At 37.6% G+C, this 21,320-nt stretch overlaps 1 protein-coding gene across 2 annotated transcripts in view; it reads right to left on the bottom strand.

Moving 5' to 3' along the window:
- The window catches only part of CHRM3 (cholinergic receptor muscarinic 3), a 256,051-nt gene that overhangs the window by 211,298 nt on the left and 23,433 nt on the right, over positions 1–21,320 (bottom strand). Inside the window, exon 1 of one of the 2 annotated variants that reach the window (XM_052685073.1) lies at positions 159–303. The exons of the other annotated variant lie outside the window; for it this stretch is intronic. The gene's annotated coding sequence lies outside the window, so the exon portion shown is untranslated. Of the gene's footprint in view, positions 1–158; positions 304–21,320 lie in introns of those variants that run through there. 2 annotated transcript variants of the gene reach the window in all.

Raw genomic sequence — 21,320 nt, 5'->3', positions numbered from 1 at the left:
GAGAGTAAGACATCTGGTTCCTGAGACTGACCCACTCATTTAGATTAAAAATAAAGAGAAAATTATGAAAAATTGGTCCCTGATTCAATAAAGTACTCAAATATGTCTAGATTTACATATTCAAGTTATCCTACCAAATATGAAATGAAATTACTCACTTAAAAAATTATCTGGATGCTCAGAGACAATGCCAAAGGAGAGACTGGAAGGAACTTCAGGGAGAGAGTTTGGAAGGAGTGGGGGGAAGGTGATCAGGTGGCTTTTGCTCCAGCAGTAGTTTCACAAGCCTCCCTGCTCTAGGAAATAAGCAGAATCAAGAAATTTGTTACTGTCTGGTTTTCCTGTTTTCAGATGAGCAGCGAACCTAACCAGTACAATGATCACTTCCAGCATCACCTTACAGTTTAAGCAGCCCCAGTGAGAGATAAACAGCACAAAGGTTTGAGAAGGAACAGCTGGAGAGCTGTTAAACAAGTTCAAGAATTGCTCCCCATAGAGAACCAACCAGTAGCAGACACCCATTTTCAGCATTTTTCAGGATACATCAAAATCAAGGTTTAGTAACAATGGATATTTCTTGCATAGATTTTTCTCCTTAGAAATAGTAGAACATCTGTATGAACAGCTTCAAAGATAATTTAGGTATTACTAGTTGGCTAAGGTAAAATTAAAAACACACACACAAAAAAAAAAGTGTTAAAAAGAAGCTTACCAGAAAAAAAAAAATTGCTAGGAATGAAGTTAGCTGGAAAGCCACTGTAAAGCTATTTAAAGTTGCAGAATAAATCATTATTATTGTGGTTTCTAATGTACTAGCATTTCTCCATATTGAAAGATTTTTTAAGACCCCACAAAATTAGAAAATTTTAAATTACTTAATTCATTTTTTTATTAAAGTAATAAATATTCTTTGACACTCCCAATATTTTTCATTTTAATTTATTAAACAAGTTTGAAAAATATGTTAAACATTAAGTGTTACTGAAAGTTAACTAAAATATTAAGCTAAGTTCTCTTATGGAAAACACAATTCAAGGGATTTGAAATGAATCTCAAGAAACAACCATACATTTTGTTGAACTGCAAGATAGTTTCTTCTTTGAATATGTTCCCAAAATTATCTTGAATTAGGTAGATCTGAAACAAGTTTTCATTTTTACACCTGAACTTCAGAGTAAAATTGAAACTTGCCATTGAAATACAGGTGGTCAGATGGTCAAAAATTCTTTCAGTGGTAATATTTAAAGACCACAATAGCAGAAGAAAAAAAAAAAAAAAAAAAAACCAAAAAACCAGCAAATGGGGAAAAAGCCTCAAGAAAAACATGAAATTATCGTATATTATTTTCAACAACTGAAATGAAATTAGCTGGAAACAAAAACATTGACTCATCAAATTGATGTCAAACAGGACTATCACTTTCAATTCCCTTAATCTACAAAGAGAAAGTTCAGTGATTCAAATTTTACTGTTTTACTGATTTTGTTCAGTCTGTTATAATTCACAAGCAATATATTGTGTAGGTATAGAAATGCTCTTTTCTTCACTTATACTGCTCATTCAGCTACTGGCTATCATTCTGTATTACGTCAAAGTGAAAATATGACAAGATAATATAAATTAACTAATTTAATTGAATGTCCTCATTGTTATTTTTTTGTTTTATTAAAAAAAGATTGAAAGAGAAAAGTCTTTGTAATTAAAATTGCTTACTCTGATACTAAAAGGCTTACGAGTCTCTCAGTACCGAGGTTTTGGGTAGCATAAGTAGTAGTTTGAAATAAATAGGTGAAAATAGGTACTTTATTCATTTGGGCACTTAGGTTCCTTGTCTTGCATACCTTCCACTCATTTCTGAACTTTATTTAACGAAATATGTAATACATATATTTCTCCCTCAGTCTTTTATAAAAGGAACTTTTCATAAAGTTGATCATTAATGAATTTTAAAAAAACACATGACAAAAGACTGAAAGGAAAGCACTAAATGAGTTCCATTTCATCATTAAGTAAATAAGCAGCAAAGATGTTGTCCCAGCCTACTTGTTGATAACCACTGAAATGACATAATTGCTTTCCTTCAGTCAAACTAAACAAAGGAGGAGAACAAGGAAAGAACTGATTAATTGAAAGGAAATTAAAAGAAAAACTAAGCACAATACCACTTCATATACCATAGATGTCATTTTGTTCAGTGTTTTGGTATTTTTTCTCCACTGACCACTTTCTATAGATTTGCTTCCAGTACCCTTTGGTTAATTTAACTCTGATTCTCAATCCTTTGGAATTTAGTAGGAGTATTTGATATTTAATATTCATCTGTGGAAAGAAAAATGTCAAATTTCAAAGTGACAACTTGCCCCTCTGTGAACATTCTATGTGTTCTCTCATTTACCGGTCAGTTGGCTAACAAATTGAGCCAATTAGCTTGAAAGCACTGAAATCAAATACAAACTGATCCCCTTATGCTCTTTCTTATACAGCGATTATGGGGAGATTCTAAAACAGGATGGAAGTCAACTTTTTACAAAGGTAAACAGTGATAGGACAAGGGAAAATAATTTTAAATCAAAGGAGGAAAGATTTATATTAGATACTAGGGAGAAGTTTTTTTTTTTGTTCTGGTTTTGTTTTGTGTGGGTGTTTTTGTTGTCTTTTTTTTTTGGGGGGGGAGGGGGGGAAGAGGGAAGAGAGGTATGGGGGTGTTTTTTGTTTTTGTTTTTAAAGAGGGCGTGTTAAGGTGCTGGAACAGGCTACCCAAAGACTTTGTGGATGCACTGTCCCTTAAGGTATTCAAGGCCCAGCTGGATGGGGGCATGGGCAACCTGATCTAGTACTCAATCTAATGGCTGGTGAGTCTGCCCAAAGCAGGGAGGCTGGAACTAGATAATCTTTGAAGTTTCTTCCAAACCAAGCCATTCTATAATTCATTATGACATGATTGCACAGCTTAACAAATCCCTATGGATGTCTTCATGACTGACTTTGCAATATGCACGTTCTAATATCTACCAAGCTTATCTCTGCTTTCTTTCCTAATAACTGCAAATGATTCCGTTTGATAAACTCTGTCTGTCTATTAAAACAAGGAAGTTGGAAGTTGAAAGATGTTTGGGTCTTGCTCACACCTTGCTCTGTTCTTCTGCATTTCATGAAGAATAGAAATCCTTAGTAAAGAAACCGAAAATATATTTTGAAAGGCAAAAATAATTGCTCAGTTACTCAATTTCTCAGAAAGCACAGGCATGCTTTTTGAATACCATAAAATCCAAGACTTTACAGCGTGACAGTTCAAATTTTGTACAAATGACTAAAACAACACGTTTTAGAAATATGGTTATTGATTCCATGGAGTTAATATTTACACATACCTTTCCATCTCTATTCAGAAATACAACAGTATTTCTCTACCTGACTGCCTGTGACACACAAACCCAGTATTTGCTTCCCCAAGTGGGCTGCAGAGCATTTTCCCTGTGCAGCAGCCCTGCCTTCCAGCTACTCAGATTCTGGTGTCTGGGGCCGAGCAGTAAACTGGGGCAGGGAACCAATGACGGCTGAAAACAGCTCTGTGAAAACTATTCTTAGCCTCCAGCTGTACCTTAGTACAGTTCACTGCACAGTGCTACAAGCCATTCTGTGGTACAGCCGAGGGAACTGTGCACAGGGATGAGTGGTGTAAGGCACTGGGGAGATGCTTCGAGGAACAATGCCCAAACCTGCCCTAGTTTACCTAGATTTGAACATAGACCCAAAACCTGCAGTATTGGAGGGGTCAAGCCTCTTCCACTGGGCAGAATCAAACTGCTAATATGTCAAAAATATCATATATACTACAACTATTCAGGAAAATTCAATGACTAATATGGACAAAACTCAGCTCCAGTTAAAAGTGGACAGACACTCTTCCACCAATACTATCTTTATGTAATCATGCTGGTCTCATAAGTCTAATTGGCTTCTCTCTTATGAATTTAAGAGAAGATTTCAATATTGTTTATACTGTTCACAAGCTTTTAATTTCACATCTTAATCTGAGAGCAAGAGAAACAGGGCTGAGAAGTATTTATAGTGTTAATGCAGATCTGTCAAAAAGAAAAATAACAGAACTAAACATCTTTGGCAGAAAGACTGATGCTGGGAGGGGTGCTTCTGAAGACTTCCTAGTCCAACCACAAGTCTGCACAGGCACATAAGGCAGGTATCCAGGTCCATGTCCAGTTGAGATTTGAATAATTCCAAGGAGGAAGATTTTACAGCCTCCCAGGGTTTCTGTCAGTGTGGTGAAACAGAAGGATTTTTCTTGTGTTGAGCTGGAATCTCATGCATTTCAGATTGTGCCCATTGCTCCTTGCATGGACACATTGGTTTGTCAATGAGAAGAACTAAAGAGAGCTTGGCTCTCTCTTCGTTGCCTACCAGCAGATATTTATTCACATGAATGCATTCCTTTCTGAGCCCCTTCTTCTTCAGGTTGAATAATCTCAGCTCTCTCGACCTCTCCTCATAGGAGAGAGGGTCTAGTGATTTTCTCATCTTAGTGGTTCCATGCTGAACTCGTTTCAGTACGACCACATATCTCATCAACTGGGAAACCCAAGGCTGGTCACAGCACTGCAGATATACCTCATCTGTGCCAAGTAGAAAGGAAGAATTATCTCCCTACCTGCAGCCCAAGGGATGATTTTCTTATATTCTTTTAAATTCAGACTGCAACTGAAGTTCTCTTGGCTCCTTGAGGCAACCCTGAGGCTGCAAAAATTCCTATGCTAAAGCAAATAAAAATAACACTATCTGTGCGATGAATCATGCAGGTCTTGATGCCTGACCTACTGAAATATCTAACTTTTGGCTAATCATTCTCTCTTTCCATTTGAATTAGGCATGGCCCAATTATGCCCTGGGGAAAATTATATGCCAGTGTGATAATTTCTAATGCTACAGGCCAATTGGAACTGTCTCCAGTGGATAAACTGTACATAAATGGAGAAAGGGAGGAGTAATGAGAAAATATAACTCTCTAGCCTGGTGGCTAGATTAGTCCCTTGGGAAATGAGACATCTGGTTCCAGTCCCTGCTCCACTGAATGTTTAATTTTCTATACAGAGCAGCACAACACAACTTATTTCCGAGTTATTTCTAGTCTGGTTAACAGAGTACTTTCTCCAGACAGGAGAGCCGTGTGTTCAAGTGTCTTTAGCAGAAAAGGAAGTAGATTCTGTGTCTAATACATCCAGCATGACCTCTCATATCACTAGGCAAGTGGTTGAGTATATAATCAGAATCACTACACAGCCACTTCATTGTCTCACCATATACATTTATAACCATATATTACCTATGTAATACTTATTTTGAAAAACTGTAAGTATTCTACTTCTGATGAGTGTCATTTGACATCATTCCTTCAGCACTAATTTTGAAATCTGACTTCCTTTTAATTGGATAGCTTTGCTTTTTTTTTTTTTTATAAATAAGTACTGTATGGCTTTGGTAATTCAGCGTAATGAATAACTAATTTGCATCAAACTTAATACAGAGAATGAACAAACAGAAGTGACTTGTCCTCTTGGACACTGTCCTGCCTCCTTCATGCCTCTGAAACACACTTTCCTCTGCAGTGTTTTCCATTCCTGCCTGAAACCCTTAGATTATGGCTGATTGGTCCTGATCTTGTTGCATGGTTAGAATCACACTCGTATATGTAAGCTTATCATCTGCTAGCAGTTTAAACAAATCATGGTGATGTAAAAGAAGAGCTTTCTTATACTTTGTTGTGCTAGATTAGAAATGTATGATAAGTGCATCAGACTGATAGTACATGAAGTATGAGGTATAAGAATAATACACCGGGGCACCTGACACAATAAAAACAATAAAGGCATTATGAATTGACCAGACACATCAAAAGAAATAAATTTGGAAAGTTGGTACATAAGATACAGGGAACATCTTTCAGAATTATATGAATACTTGTTTATGTAGTAAGAATACTCCCAAAGTCTGATCCTTTCAGTTTCAAGAATTAACACAGTGAAAACATATGTTCCTCCAACTGAAATGTGTATTTAGTGTAGAGTCCTTAACAAAAAAAAAATAATAATTCAACTTAGATATTTTTGAAGTGGCCTAGGAGATTCTGGTACCCTAATCCTGTTAAAATTTGCAGGCATTTGCCACTAAACTCTGAGCATGCCACCAACAACTGCAAAGGCAATGCAGCTGCTGCAGCTCCACCTGGCACTTCATGAATGATGGCACACATGCACAGCACCTTCCTGAAACCAGTTTTGCATGATCAGTTGAGGAGGTGACTTAAGAACAACAAAGAAAACATAGGTAAACGTCTAGCTTAACTGTGGTAATATACAGAGAGCCTCTAGACAAGAAAAGTTGAAAATCTTTCATATAACGCCAGACATACACTGGCAGGTAAAAACTATCCTTTGAGTAACAAGTCCTCTGAAGTTCCTTGGACACAGGTTCACTTTTAACGTTCACTGTTTTTTCTTCAACAAGCTGTATTTTTATACACTGCATAATTCAAACAAAGCCAGGATTAAGAGAAACAAGAGTTTATCACCAGTACAGGCAGGGATTGATGACAGCATTTCAAAGGCTGCTTAAGCCAAAGAGGAAGCTTCTTCCTCCAGAACCTCTGCATACTCCAAACACAGTCCAAAACTTGTCTTACCCTGACACCAGTGTTAAACAGCCTTCTCCCCACCACAGCAAACATGCACAGAGGCTGCATCTGCTGAGGATGCAACCCCGAGAGCTGCTTTACAATTGACCTCGTGAAAATTTCTACAGTATTCATCAAAGAATTGTAATTTTAATCTGCTCTCTGCACTCATCGCCAGGTCCATATATCTCCCATTTCTCTTTGTACAGGAAAGGAATATTCAGTACTTCCATGAACAAGCTCAAATGCAGGCATATTTTCCCAACTGTAAGTACAATGTTAAAGGACAGAGACCAATCAGCAGATCTCCACAGTCTCCTGTCACTGCATGCAACGTTTAACTAAGGAAACTAAGGAAAAAGCTGGTACTAAAATTGAAATCAGTTCTGAATATGGATATAGACACTGTCCTGCACAACAACTTGGTCTTAAATTGGAGAAAAATGGATATGATGGATGGACACTTACTAGAAAATGAATTGGCTGAGTGGTTGTACTCAGAGTTGAGGTCAGTGATTCAGTGTCCAAGTGGAGACAGGTGATGAGTGGCATTCCCCAGGGATCAGTGCTGGGACCAGTACTATTTCACCACTTTGTAGGCAACACGGACAGTGGGATTGAGTGCACCTTCAGAAATATTCTAGATTACACCAGGCTGACTGGTGTAGTTGACATACTACAGGGATCTGCATGGGCTTGAGAGGGGGGACCATGCCAGCCTTGTTGGTCTTTGTGAGGTTAAGTGCAAGGTCCAGCAGCTGGGTTGGGTTAATCCCAAGCACAAATATAGGCTCAGTGGAGAATGACTTGAGAGCAGCCCTGAGGAGAGGAATTTGGGTGTGTCAGTTAGTGAAAAACTCAGTGTGAGCTGGCATTTCCCAGCTTTCACTTGCAGGACAGAAGGCCAATTGTATCCTGTGCTGCATCAGAAGAAGTGTGACCAGCACTAGAAAGGAGGTCCCTCTACTCTGCTTTCATGAGACCCTACCTGAAGTACTGTGTCCATTTCTGGGGCCCTCCAGCACAAGAAGAACATCAAACTGTTGGAGTGCATCCAAAGAAGGGCCATGAAGACGATCAGAGAGCTGCACCCTGTGGGAGAAAGGCTGAGAGAGTTCGGGCTCTTCAGCCTCGAGAACAGAAGGCTCCAGGGGTCTTCTAGAATCTGAGGGAGGCCTACAGGAAAACTGGGGAGGGACTTTTAATAAGGGCAGGTAGCAGCAGAGCAAGGAGAAAAGGTAGATTCAGACAAGATGTCTGGAACAATTTCTTTACTGTGAGGGTGCTGAGACATTGGAACACGTTGCCGAGAGTGGTTCTGGATGACCCTACCCTGGAAGCATTCAAGGCTAGCCTGGATGGGGCTTTGAGCAACTTGTCTAGTGGGAGGTGTCCCTGCCAACAGCAGGGGGTTTGGAACTAGATTATCCTTAGGATCCCTTCCAACCCAAGCAATTCTATGATTCTATGATATTTTTTACAGATCTATAGTTTTATACATTTCCACAGCTTACTTTTTCTTTCAGTATTAATACAGCAAAGGAATTACACTAACAAAAGGATAGAAAAATTAGAAGAATGCAGATAGTGACCATCTCTTCGTAATATTTTAAACTACAAAAGAGAATTTGGGTAACTTTCCAGCAAGTAGAAAGCTTAAAGATAAAAAAAAACCCTCCCCAACACCACCCTTTGAAAAAGAAACAAACAAACAAACAGAAAAACTAAAAAATAAACCAAAAGCAACAAAGAAACAAAACCACAACAACCTGTTTTTTCTTCATATTTTGAAATTAGAGTCTGGCAAGTTCCTCACCATCTCATTTCAGCTTAACATTATCGACTGACTCCATAAAACTTTTACAGGTAGTCTGGATGCTGAGAACACATCTATTACGTCAGTAAGTGACGTAGCTCTAACTTTCTTGTACACACTGCCTGGATTGGATTGGAAAGCTCCATTAATAATGCCTACCAAAAAGAAAGTTATTTCCTACTATTTTTTTCGGGGGGGGGGGGGAGAGGGCATTTTTCTAGAAAAGACTAAGAAATAATTAAACTAAATACTTATACGGAATTTTGAATTTTGAAAAAGTTAAAGATCACGTTAATTAAATTGTCTGTTTTTAACAGTAAAATCTTTCAATTAAGTGATTTTTACACAGAAAAAACTTTGGCAATGTAAAAAAAAATTGCTCTCCACACCTGCATGCCTCAGAATTTTTATTTTTATTTTTTTTTTAACAGCTTCCTGGGAAGACAACAGCTCCCTGGGTAGGACTGATTTCTGCTTCCCTTTCTTTTCTTTTTAGCAGTAAGAGGCCTCTCTCACCTGAGGGTCCTCATAATTTAGTATACGGGAAGAAGCTGAAAAGCAACAGTAATAAGAGTCTCTGAGGAAATGAATTTGTAATTAATGGAACGCAACATGACTATAGAATAGATAGTGTAATTTTAAGCCACACAAACTTCAGTAAGTATAAAAAATGAACCTTCATATGCAACTATATTTTGATTCCACCCGTACTAGGATAGCAAACTGGTCATCACTGGCTATTTTGTCTGAATAGCTATGGCAGATATGTAAGAAGATTTATTTTTAAAAAACTCCATACTGCTTTAACACTGCTACAGTAATCAAAACAATTTTTTAAATAGTTTCTAGACAAGGGAGATCTCTAAGTTAGAAAATTTTGCATTTTATTTCAGTATTTTGTGTTTTCCTGGGAGATTTCCTTATCAGTATTCTCTGTAAGGTTTTGTACTACCGGAATATAATGGAAGGCTCATTATGAAAGAAGAAAACATAGGATAATAATTTAATAATTTAAGTGGGGGTACAGCTGAGAAGGAGTTTACAAAACTGAGATTTTATTCCACAGTGCTACCCACCACTTGTTACAAAGGTAACAAGAAAAGCCATGAAAAATATGATCTCTGCTATCTGCTGACAGCGACAGGGTCCAAGGGAGTAGCACAGAGCTGTGTCCAGGGAGGGTCAGTTGGGGGTAGTTCTGCACCAGAGGGTGGTGGGCATGGAACAGGCTGCCCAAGGCAGTGGGCATGACCCCAAATGCCAGAGTTCAAGGAGTGTTTAGACAATGCTTTCAGACATAGAATTTGTATTTGGGGTGGTACTGTGTTAAGCCAGGAGCTGGATTCCTGGCTTGGGGATGCCTTCCAACTCAGTATATTCTATAATTTTGTAGTAGTATCTGCCTCCAGCCCTGTCCCCTCAGCCTATCATTATTTAAAACTAGAGCAATATTTCCATATTTTCCAAATACCAACATTTAATTTCCATGAGCATTAGACGCACCTACTTGTCTTACAAACAAAACTCAACACTGGAGGAAATGTTTTGAAGATAGAGTGAACAGCTCAAACTGCCTTGAAACTGATGCCATTGCACTATGAATATCCAAAATAAACACGTAAACAAGGAGGAGAAAAAGAATAAAGAAACCTGCTAAGTGTGGAAGCAAACAGCACAACAGCACAGATCACTGAGTATAACAGAGCGACAATTTCTTTCACAGTCCTACATATGCTGAAAATAAAAACGTGAATGTTTAATGCCACTTCAGTACCTGGAGTACAGACAAATTTTGCTCCTTTATCTAAACAGAAAAATCACTTTTTTTTCTGTACTCAACCATTAATTTCAGACCTGCAAGTTTTTCTGGGACTAGAAGTTCAGACTCTGCTTCCGCACAGATCATCTATCATCAGCAATAACAACTCTACTACAAGCCAAATCATTCACCTTGCTGCTAAGGATAAACTCACTGATTTTTATAACAGAACATTGTACAACACAAGTTCAAACAGTCAAAGTTTTGTATATGATTGTGTTCACTACCTTCAATTTATTTCATTTTGCAGATACTCATTTGTTACTGCAGGACAGGAATATATTGTTAAAAATTTATTCAATATTGTTTGCAATAGCATTGAATTCTAAACACAATATTCAATATTTGCCTATCCAGCATAGGAACAAGAAGATAAGGCTGACTTTCATCTACTTTCTTTTTTAGATGGTAGATTTGATGATGCTCTAACAGCAGCCTTAACGTAACCACTTCCAAGCAAATATGCTTAAAAATATTAATGTCTTTCAGTTTGCAGAGAGAGAGTAAATCATACTGTCATGAGATCCCTTAATTTATTTGTATAGCAGAATTGTAAATGCAGCAGAAAACAGCTTACTGTAATGTAAACAAAGCCTTGCATGAAGCGCTAACAGGACAAGTTTATTTAATATAATGTACTACACTAACTCATCATTGCTACCTTTCAGTTTATACTTCTATGGTAACAAACTGTTACAATAAACAGAACCTTGCATTAAAATCTAATATAAAGTTGCAACGCTGATCTTCTTCAAACCTAACATACTCTTTAGCTCCGAACTCTTCGCCTTCTAGTTTTAGTTATTGAAATTATTTCTGTTGTTAAAAATGATAATGTAGTTTATTCATAGTAATAGTCTAATCAATTTCTACAAGTCAGTTAAACAGACATTCAATTTGTTTTTTCCACTTTTGAAAATGGATTGGCTTCAAGTTTAGTGAAGTTTGACTACATGTCGTGAAATCTATTTAAAAACAGAAAATGCTTCCCATAATTATCCAAGTTTTTATATCCATATAGATTTACATGCTCAGGGTCTGTTCAGGCATCCTAAAGTTAAGGTCAACTCTAATATTTTAAATCCATGCAGAAACTCATATATAACTATGCATTTCAATGCCAAAAATTAATTCCATTCATCATTTTGTTCTTCGGGGCCTCATCTATACTAATGCCAAAAGAAGCCACAGAAGCATCCTACTGATTTGCAGTTTGTGATCCTTTGGAAATACAGTGGGAAATAAAACTAGTTAAAATCTCAAGTGACAATAGCAAGAAAGGATCACATTAGCTGATGTCAGACTAGTTCCAAGAACTCAGAATATCTGAATAACTACTGAAACAACCAGTGCATAGTGTCAACAACAGCAACCCACCTCCTGGCACTCTGAATCCCTGCATAATCAGCACAAATTCAAACTCATCCAAGGGGAAAAGAAATAAAATGAAGTCTTCAGCCTATGGAAACATTCTATTAAATAAATGAGGCAAGGAAGAAGGAGAAAAGCTCCAGAGCGGGAGGCCTGAGGACACGCAACTACTTTCTTCTCACACAAGGACAGAGCAGGATAAGGGATGGCCAAAGGACATCACACCTCCCTCACAAGTGCTTTACGGACTTCAAACTGTTCTCTCCTCACTCACTTTCAGCCACAGTAGAAGCATCTCCACAGTAGATGAAGCAAAAGGGTCTTCAAAGTGAAGAGACGGGAACTGGTTCATGGCTGCCCCTTTTCACCAGGCTCTGCTTTTGCACCGCACATCTCCTACCTGCCAGACCTACACCAGCAGGGCCCAGGCCCCCCAAAAGGCTCCTTGCCCTGAAGCCAGGCCACCTGCTAGCTACCTGGGCAAAGCACATGGATGTCATGATAGAGCAGTGTCATTGACCAGCTGCCATGTCAGGTCTGCTGGCTGAACATGCTTCTGGCTATGCTCAGCTCCACACCTTTGCAGGTACCCCAACTAACTGCCCCTGTTGGGAACATGGGCCTGGTCAAAAGAGACCTGTTAGATTATATCAATTTAACTCTCAAAATGTGATAGTCTTCTAAAGAGTAGATAACTTCTTTTGGACAGGGAGAATATACAGATGTTGCATGCCTCACTATTGCCCATAGTCTCTTTTGCTTCGTATCTCGTTCTTTAAAGTCAGACAGGTTTGCTGTTTCCCAGGTATGTATTTTACCCAATATATTACTACAGAAAAAGCTGCAAAATTGTAGTCAAAGATTAGACAAAATTAGCCAGTCAGTGGTGGCCTATTTCTCATAAGCAGAAAATATATCTCCTAATTTTACGTTGAATATTTAACAGAAGTGCTGACTGCTAACTCAAAGATGAGTATAACAAGAACCCTATTTCTCTCTATTGCACAGCACGTACAGGATAGATAGGTCTTTACCTGGGGAATCCATCCATGATACAAACAGTCCCCATGTTTCTCAGCTCATTCAAATGCTCTGAAGACAGCTACACAATTCATTTGAGGCATTACCAGGAAAAAGCAGAGAAGAGGTCAGATTTTTACCTCATGGCAACATGGGCCTCAGGGTCTCTAGAAATTAGCTAGGCACAACTAACCTTGATGTTACAAAGAACTATATAATTTTCTCAATTCTCAGAAACTTTGAACCAGAACAGTTCACCATTTCCTAATGTGAATTATTAGAGACTAATGCACAACAGGTACAGTAGGTATTATGGTATAGCTTCAGTTTTAAGTACACATGACGTTCATCATCAGTGCCTGCCGATTCCTTATAAACAGCTTAGAAGGAACAAGCAGGTTTCTAGCCTCATCTCTTTCAGTGAGTCATAGCAATTGCAGGAAATCGGGGGATAACCAAATATTTGCACTGATCCTTTAGAGTTCGTTAAAACTCAGACTAGTTCAGGTACGTTCAGAAAGAAGGCAGCCTCTTCAGAGGTGAGAAAAAGTTCAGTATTACGAGTCAACAGAAGGACCTCATAGTTGTAGTCTCATGTGATGACTAAGCTCTGCTACTGCCCTCAAAACACAGTTCAACATCAATGTTAGGAATTATCAGTGGAGTTGCAGTAAACTCAAGTTTTAAAAGTTTATACTCCCTAAAGTGTTCTATAGCATCTCAGTACACTTTTGTTTGTTTGCTTTTTCCATATCCTTAACAATGAAAATTCAACTGACATTTGTGCAGTTTCCACAGAGATATGCAGAAAAACACCGTGTAGGTTCAATATTCATTCCCCTGTAGACAGAGAACAACAGAGCTGCGCTGGGGATCCCCACATACAGAGGTACTTTTAAAGGATGTTGGGAGTAGAGGAAAATTACAGATATACTTACACCCTTCCAAAGGATAAATTAGGAGCTGAACATGCAGTATAGCAATGACACATTCCCTTACTCCATAGTACAGTAACCATGATTGTAAAGAAGGCTGCTTTCCTTCAGTAGGCAGATGCATTTGGACTCTGATGTTGTTTCAGTGTTTGTTTTTTTAATTTATTTTAGGGAAAGGGCAAAATTAGAGCTCTGTGGTTTTGTTGTTTTTTTTAAAAAGCATCTGATCAAGAAAAAGGAAGCATGTAAGTTTTGCTCCTGTATTAAAACTATTGCCACAACTAGGCAAGTCTATATGCACTAGTATCCAATATCTGAACATGGACTGTAATTATCAGGTTATTTGTCAGCATCTTTAGAACATTTTGCAGATGCTGTGGTAAACCATTTTTTGACATGCAGTTTAAGACCCAGATACACTAGTCTAAAAACAGTCTCAGGAAAGTAATAAAGGTTTTGACCCCCCCGCCCCCAAAAAAAAAAAGAAAGAGAGAGAGAGAAAGAAAGAAAAAAAGCTTGTTAAAATGCCCTCCTGAAGGAACAGAGATCATTGCCTCTCCACTGCCACATAAAAGTCTTAAGTTTTCTGTAAACATAGTTGTGCTAAATGTTCAGGATAATGCACAACTGAAACACTGGATTACAAAGGAATCACTCCTGCAAAGGGTGTAAACTGTTCACAGCCTTGTGAGGTCAGCTCCTCACAAGGGTACAGGCAGAGCAAACCTCCAGCACATCATCTTTCCATCACTACACAGCTTTTGTTTCCCTGCAACTTCATGCAGGCTCCGTGACAGGCAGAGCAGCACCTGAGGCTGATATTGCAGTGCTGCAGGCATAAGCTCTCTTCTAAGGGAGGTGAGAGTCCCCTCTTCCCTTGCACCACCTTGTATTTGAGACTTTTGGCATCAAATAGGTCACATGCCAGCAGTGTGCATCTCTGTCTCTGTTACAAGTCTAACAAAATTGCCAAAGTACGCAATTCACAGAAACTCAAATTAGAAGAAAGTAGCAGCTTTAACTAAGTATTTCTTCTGAAATCATACCAGAAATGAAGAAATTATGCAACTTCACAACCAGATCTCAGCTTTCAGTCCTGATTTAAAGCATAACAATACCACAGTTAAAGCTATAACAAACACCTTATAGCTTTGGTATAAGTCAGCTATGCATAGGTGTCACACAGATCACTTGTACAGCAGAGTGCCAGGGAATCACTTTTATAAGTATAGTGACAGTAAATGTATTTTCTTAAACAGTCAATACCATAGTCATCACTAAGAATGCAACATAATCTCCTTTGTTAGTCACATGAACTGTTTTAAGCAGATACCAGCAGGAGGCTGGATTTCTAAAGGCCCCTAAAAGTATACATCTTATCACTTATTCAAATGCATACAAGAGTATAATCAAGATGTACGATCAAAAGAAAAGACTGATCACTAAAAGGAATAGCATGATTACCACTGACTACAGTTGTTTCCATATATCTTGCCTGTTAAGACATGAAGAAAAGAAGGCTATCATTGGAAATAACTTATAAAAGGAAAAAAAAGAACAGCATTAATGGATGAAAACCTGTACCTTACAGCTTAAAATTTTTATTGTCGGTCTTTTCTACCATTCTTTCTTCTGTGGTTACAAATCTAGAGAAAAGACCCCTGTGCTATATTAAAGTACTGACTTGGGAACGATCATTCCCAAATTGTAGTTCCAGCACTGATACTCGCTGCAGCAGGGCAATTCAATTAACCTTCCTCTGCATTTGCTTACCTTCCTGTGTAATAGGGATAATATCTGCAGAAAAGAGTTCTATAAACCTTAATGTTCATAAAGCTCCCAAGCTGAAATGGAAATGTGCCATACAAAATAAAACATGCACAAATAAAAAAAAAAAAGTGGATAAATGAGTCACCTTTTACTAGAGATAGTTGGAAAATAAGCTATAATTGAACAATTACATACCAGAGAATGTTGCTTTACCAAAATTGATCTGCTTCACAAAAAAAGCACATTCTCTGTGTTGGCACTTAATGTCAAATGATTTTCTTCATTTTTATTTTTTTTCACATTTTTGAAGTGTGGGATGGATTCATTTGCAATTGGAATGAAAAAGCATTTTAAGAAGTGCTCCCCAGAATGACATGCAATTTTATTTATTTTTAATACGTGCTGCATACTTTGGAAATGTAATGAGTAACCTGAATTTACCCTAAATACTAAATTTCTTCTATCTCTTGTCTTTTCAGTGAATATATATGAAAAGAAGTCCTTGGAAGAATAAAACTGCTATAAATAGTTATATTGTTCTCCCCCCCTCCAGCTAACTGTATATCTACAAAGTAAACTGGGGGCTAAACAATGCAGGCCCCAGAAGTCCTTAACAAGTTATACACAGCGATTACCTCAGACTTCTGCAACCTATCATGATTTTATTTTATTTTTTTAACTGAATTAAGCACAACTATCTCACCCTGAAATACACTTATAAAAGTGTCATGACATACTGCTCTGCATCAGAGCCCTCCTTCAAAGGAGATACCTTATTTAAACAAGGTTTTAAACAATATTTTTTTCCTGTGGTTTAGGGTAAATATTAATGGTTGGTCCTGTGATGTTGTTTGGCCCAGACCAGGACCTGGATGAAATTCAAATACATAGGTTGAAAAGAACAGCTCTCAAATATCCCACTAACCTCTGAGACCCGCAGCTTTTAGATATTCAAAAGCTGTCTTAAATTCCCGGACTTTCATTCTGTATGTGTCTGAGTTGTACTTATAGGAACAGTCCAGTGTCTTAATTCCACGCAGATCTTCAAACTATGTGCCAACCCAAGTCGTCCCAGTACCCTACAGGCATTTACATATGATTTAATAAGTGGGGTTGCACTCCCATCAGCTGCCCCTCAGGCAGCTCTCTGGCCAGAAGTGCTTAGCACTACTGTAGGGTCCCTCATACCTCAGGTAGGTATTGAGGTTTGCTGTTCTCCCATACGTAAGCACTCTGGTGTTCAAACAGATGATAGCCTGATTACCCAAGTATTACCCTCAACATTTCAACAGCTGCTGCCTTCAGTGGTTTCAGATTTGTGAGAATGTTTTTTTGTTTTAGCTGCAAAATCTGGAGAATAGAAAAAGCCCCAATTCATTTTTGTAAGGTAACATAGAAAACACACCCACATATTTCCAGTCATTCAACGATTGCCTGCATAAGATTTGGCAATACAAGTCAAATTCTGGCAAACAGTCAAATTGTTTTTAATAAGGATAATTAATTAAAACTGATTTGAATTAGCCCTGTGGAAATGCTGGTGCATTTGTCTGCATATAGTTTCAGATCATGTTTAGTCTAACAACATGCATTTTAAGCCATACAAAAGCAAAAGGTTTGAAAACTGAAACCTAGCAGAAATTTCCTTGAAGGCAAACAAACCGAACTGTTTAAATCAAGCAGACAAAGCTTTATTTTTTAACTAATCAAAATCTGTGACACAAGATCAGCATCAGTATGCTCCTCAAAGAAGAAACACTATGTGATAAAGTTTAAAAAAATATTTACAGTCAGACACAGCTGGCTAATAATTCCAGAAGACCTCTAATGCATATTTGCTATCTTGAAGCTTCTTCAGCTGTTGCAAGTCAGTTAATAGGTCTTCAACCAGGTTCACACCTGATGCCTCCAAATTCAAGAATAAAAGTGCTGCTCAGATGAACTATGGTAACATAGTACTTCAGATAAATGTTTGGATCCTTCAAAGGAAGTGTAGCAAAACCTGGCTTATAAACAGCAAATTATTTGTTTAGTCAACATTATTATGTTGCTATCTTCTCAACTGGATGCTTGTGAAGCTCTGCCAGTGCTGAATATTGTCCAGCTCTGCAGCAGGTGAAAATCTCAATCTGACAAAATTGGTGCTTCTGTGCTTCACACTAAAACTGTGTATCAACATGTACTGAATTATTTATGTCATTTATGACTCTGTGGATAGATTCTTAGCTTATTGTCTTATATACTTCTACTAAGTAGTAACAAGGAGCAACAGCAAGATGAACCCCTGGAATGCAGCTGATAAACCAATACGTAAACCAATTGCAAGAATGACCCGGGGAAAGAAGGAAGAGTTTCTCCTGTATGCTTCTGAATGTGGGGAGAATGCAGCATCGAAGCAAAACCTCAGTACAACAGCACAGCAGGGATCAGCTCTGGTAGACTTCGTAAATGTGACTATGTGCACCTCTTCCTGATCACAACACCATCCTAAAGCATTCACATTTGCTTTCTGTAGTGAAGGAGAAGATATTTACTACTTTTTCCTGCTCATCTGGCTTTTCATTCCCCATCTCTCCCCCTCAGTTTCATTGTGAATTCTGAATACTGGCTTTTAGAATTGTCCTCGTTACACCATTATGCTATATTATTTGTGCCTATGAAGGTGATTTAACTAAATATGTTCTTCGTTCATGGTACATGTTCTGCTTTGTTGTTATGGGTTGTTTGTTTTGTTGTTTTTTTTTTTTTTTTCCCCGGTGGTGCTTATTAGAACTTTTGCAATACCCTTGGTTATTTTTATTTTCCTTCTTTGTTTTATTTATTTTTACCTGTCAGAGGTGATACAGTAGCAAAATCTTTTCCATCATCTTTTACTTTTCTCGCATTCAATTAGATTTTACCTTCAACTGCTTCACCTTTGGCTATCTTACAATTAATATTTCATTGTCAAATGCATAAGGAACAACCAGGTTCCATCATGTTCAGGGAAATTATTCCAATAAGGGATGTAGTAGTTTATTAAACAAATCACTTCATTTAGCAGGACATGTATACTGTTTCTTTTTTTAGGTACATTATGTTCTTTCTGAGTTTTCTAAGCAGCAAAATCATTCTGCAAATCTCATATCTCTGTCCAAAGAGAAAACACTGCTTATGCCAGTGTACATGCCTCTCTAACCCATGCTTCACACTGCTCCTTTCAAGAAAACTGTTTGCATTTTGGAGATTCCTCTGAAGCTTTTTTTTCCTTTGCTTTGCCTCTTTGTTTCTTTGGTTTAGAGACTATACATGTTATGGAGTGAAAATTAAATGATCCCACTATGTCAGAAATCTATTATGGTTGTCAGAAATCTAGAATATTGTAAGAGTGCTTATTTTCCTAAATAAAAACAGAGCTTTGCCTTTTCAGACTGTGATTCTCGGACAGCATCATGTTCAGGCATTGCTACAGCAGTTTTACTCGTGTTTTGCAATTCCACTTTTCACCAGTTTCAAATCTACAAATAAAATCAAGCAGCTCTCTGAACGTTTATACAAAGATAATAGCAAAACTATTTAATTTTGAATGCTATACTATTCATTTCTGTACTCTGATTTCTTATTCCTTCCTTAATTGCATTCTAGCAGACATTATTGGCTCAGCGACATACAAACAGGCACCTGCACAAAGATTACAGAATGGCAGAAGTTGGAAGGGATCATCTCTGGACATCATCCCTCTCAGTAATTATGTAGTTTTTACGCAATCACATATGCCAGAAAGCACTAAGTAATCAGAAATCACTTTAAAAAAAAAAAGTTTTTTCATTTTTTAACTCATGTCCAGATGCCTTTTAGTACTATGAAATATTTAATATAACAAATAGCGTAACGAAGAGAAGGGAGACATGCCCATAATCCTAATAAAAAAATGCATAATGAACAGGCACAAGATCACTACGTACACTATTACAGATATCATAGTAAATACCCATCCCATGCTCTTTCTTCTACATGGTGAATCAGAAGGATATGAACATGAGCTTTTAAATCTCTCTGCACACTATGGTCACGGAGAAGTTACAAGGGAGCAGGAAACATGGCTGCACCATTGACTATTACTGATGGCATTCACAGCTAAAACAGGATTTTTTATTTATTTTAAAACCTGCTTTCAGCACACCCTTTTCTGTACTGTTAATCATAACATTGTTTGTATCGTCCCAGCGCAGTGACAGGTGTGAAATTGTGTTTCCTGAGTTACTTACTCATCTCTGAAGCAAAACTGTGCCCTAGTAGGGAAGTCAGACATTAGTGTATACTACTGAACATGCATTTGGCACATTTGTGCCAAAAGTTTTGAGGTCAACGTATGATAAATGGCTGAGATTCAGTACCCTGTTTCAAACACTCACTGCAATGACTGAGTGTAGTATCAGTTGAATATACACAGAATGCTAATAATATCAACATTAAAAATGAGACCAGATGCTTGAATCAGCAGGGACTGAACAGCCCAGAGTGACCAACTTCAGTTTGCAGAATTGAGACAAGAGCACCCCGTCTCTAGGCTCCCAGACCATTTTCTAAAAGTTCTTATGGGAATAAGGAAGGAATGAATTGAATCAGTTGCCTATTTTTCCTGTTGTTTCTCTCTCTTTTTTTTTTTTTTTTTTCGTTTGTTTGTAACTTATATCAGAATAGATAACTGATATTTAGCATGACAACAAGACAAAAAATAACTTGTTCTTTTTCTTGAACTGGCTTAAAAATAAGTGAGAAAATAATGGCAGACATGAAGTAAAAAGTGGAGGGGAGAGGGTTACACAGTTCTTGATAGAAGTTGCAACAGAAATGCTGACCAAAAGACTTGGAAGCTGCAAATATTTAGGCTTGCAAAGATAATCAAGTCCTAATCAACTGTTTTTGCATGTGTGTGGGTTAAGCAAATGTTGGGAACTGCAAACACTGTGCAGTTTAAAGTGCTTTCACAGAACTCAAGCGAAAACTTTTAATTTGAGAGTTGTTTTTGATAAGAGCAGTGCGAAGTGCTTGAGAGAAATATGAAATACTGATGTTCTGCCTTAACACTGTCCAGAAGTATGGTACTGCAAGACTCTTCTCAACATTTTACAATGCAAAAAGTTTAAGGAGTTCATAGTGCAGTATGACAGAAAAAGCACATAAGACCCAAGACAATGATCAGCAGGAAGAGATTAAACTGTTAAACAGAAAATAATGCAAAAGTAAACTCTTTGTCCACACATGTTCTGATCTCAGGAAATGCACTGCATGCCAGGTAGAAGAGAAAAATAAACAAGTTTAGCTTTCTAAATCCTATGAATGTCTGCTTCCACTACTCAGTAAAATATACAACACTGTTTCCTAGAAGGGTGAAAAAAAAAAAAAAACGCAGTAGATATTAATAGAACAAACTGTGGAGTGCACACTGGCACTACAGGTTTGTTTTTCCTACATCTTTCTCCCCTTCCACAAGGGATGAGAATATTGAAAGAAGAATAGTAACAACACGGCAGTGTGATTAGGGCTAAGAAAATCTTTATTTTAATGTAACAGGATTTTTATTGTACTAACATTTTGAAAACAGCTGACTATCAGAAATAATTTTGATTCGTAATATTAAAGAGAAATTATTTGATCAATATACCAGGCACAAAGCTGACTGAGGAAGTAAGTGGCATTTTGATGTTTACTTATCAAATGTTCAGAGGCCACACTTCTATTCAAAGAAGTGTGAACAAGAATTAATGAAGGCAAACTGGAAGGGTTTTCTTCTTAAAGAATGCCATCTCCTCCATTAGATGAATGACAACAGTGACCATTCCCAGTTATTGTATGAAAGTCCCCCAAGCAGTATCTATGTATATAACACAGGGAAAAAGGCAGACGCAGAGCAAGACAAAT

This window comes from Tympanuchus pallidicinctus, unplaced genomic scaffold (genome assembly GCF_026119805.1).
Source record: "Tympanuchus pallidicinctus isolate F22 unplaced genomic scaffold, pur_lepc_1.0 scaffold1, whole genome shotgun sequence".
NCBI lineage: Eukaryota > Metazoa > Chordata > Aves > Galliformes > Phasianidae > Tympanuchus > Tympanuchus pallidicinctus.
Note: the sequence above shows the minus strand (reverse complement) of the source record. Positions and strands in the feature narration are given on the sequence as shown.